Source organism: Hordeum vulgare, chromosome 3H (assembly GCF_904849725.1).
Source record: "Hordeum vulgare subsp. vulgare chromosome 3H, MorexV3_pseudomolecules_assembly, whole genome shotgun sequence".
Classification (NCBI taxonomy): domain Eukaryota; kingdom Viridiplantae; phylum Streptophyta; class Magnoliopsida; order Poales; family Poaceae; genus Hordeum; species Hordeum vulgare.
This window is the reverse complement of record NC_058520.1, coordinates 102,687,338-102,689,192: the sequence shown is the minus strand read 5'-3', so window position 1 is coordinate 102,689,192 and position 1,855 is coordinate 102,687,338.

The following is a 1,855-nucleotide window of genomic DNA, read 5'->3' as shown; positions in this document are numbered from 1 at the left end:
GATTATTAACTCTAGTGCAAGTGGGAGACTATTGGAAATATGCCCTAGAGGCAATAATAAATTAGTTATTATTATATTTCCTTGTTCATAAAAATCATTTATTATCCATGCTAGAATTGTATTGATTGGAAACTCAAATACATGTGTGGATACATAGACAACACACTATCCCTAGTGAGCCTCTAGTTGACTAGTTTTTGATCAAAGATGGTCAAGGATTCCTGGCCATAGGCAAGTGTTGTCACTTCATAACGGGATCACATCATTGGGATAATGATGTGATGGACAAGACCCAAACTATAAACGTAGCATATGATCGTGTCAGTTTATTGTTATTGTTTTCTGCATGTCAATGTATCTGTTCCTATGACCATGAGATCATGCAACTCCCGGACACCGGAGGAATACCATGTGGGTTATCAAATGTCGCAATGTAACTGGGTGACTATAAAGGTGCTCTACAGGTATATCTAAAGGTGTCTGTTGGGTTGGCATGGATCAAGACTCGGATTTGTCACTTCGTGTGACCGAGAGGTATCTCGGGGCCCACTCAGTAATACAACATCACAACAAGCCTTGTAAGCAATGTGACTAAGGAGTTAGTTACGGGATCTTGTATTATGAAGCGAGTAAAGAGACTTGCCGACAACGAGATTGAACTAGGTATAGAGATACCGATGATCGAATCTCGGGCAAGTAACATACCGAAGGACAAAGGGAATAGTATACAAGATTATAAGAATCCTTGACATAGAGGTTCAACCGATAGATATCTTTGTAGAATATGTAGGAACCAATATGGACATCCAGGTCCCGATGTTGGTTATTGACCAGAGAGTTTCTCAGGTCATGTCTGCATAGTTCTCGAACCCGCAGGGTCTGCACACTTAAGGTTCGGTGACGTTTCGGTATAGTTGAGTTATATGTGTTGGTGACCGACGGTTGTTCGGTGTCCCGGATGAGATCAATGACTCATGAGGGTTTCCGGAATGATTCGGAAATGAAGATTGATATATAGGATGGTTTCATTTGGTCTCCAGAAATATTTCGGGCATTACCGGCAGTGTACCGGGAGTGACGAATGGGTTCCGGGTTTTCACCGACAGGGGCCCACCCACCCGGGAGAGAGCCTAATAGCCCAAGGGTGGCGCACCAGCCCTTAGTGGGCTGGTGAGGCCAGCTCAATTGGGCTATGGCGCCTCAAGAGGGAGGTGGGAAGGAAGAGGAGGACTCATCCTTCCCTAAACGGAATTGGAGTTGGAGTCCTCCTCTCCTCTCTTGGCCGGCGCCCTTGGGGCACCCTTCAGCCCCAAGGCTAGCCCCTCCCCTCCTCCTATATATACTAGAGGTTTTAGGGTTTTTGAGACACAACTTTGCCACATGCAACTCAAACCTCTACTTCGTAGTTCTTCCTCTAGATCGGTTTTCTGCGGAGCTTCGACGGAGCCCTGCAGGATTGCATCATCACCATCACTAGCGCACCGTCACGCTGTCGAAGAACTGATCTACTTCCCCGTCTCTCTTGCTAGATCAAGAAGGTGGAGATCGGCATCGAGCTGTACGTGTGTTGAACGCGGAGGTGCCGTCCGTTCGGCGCTAGACCGGAACGGATTGTAGGACGACGGTGATTTGAATCACGAAGCTATACCATGCTACTGCAACAAAATACCTTCCAACGGCGCCAGAAACAGGAGTGTTGCTTGATACTCCTCAGCAACGGCACCAAGAATCCTTCAGTTGCGGCTACGCCTTAGGGACTTCCTAGGCAAGTATGCAAAGGATTTCCCCCGTGGCCTTGGAGCCTTGCGTTGGTGTTCCCTCGAAGTGGAAAGGGTGATGTAGCATAGCGGTGGTA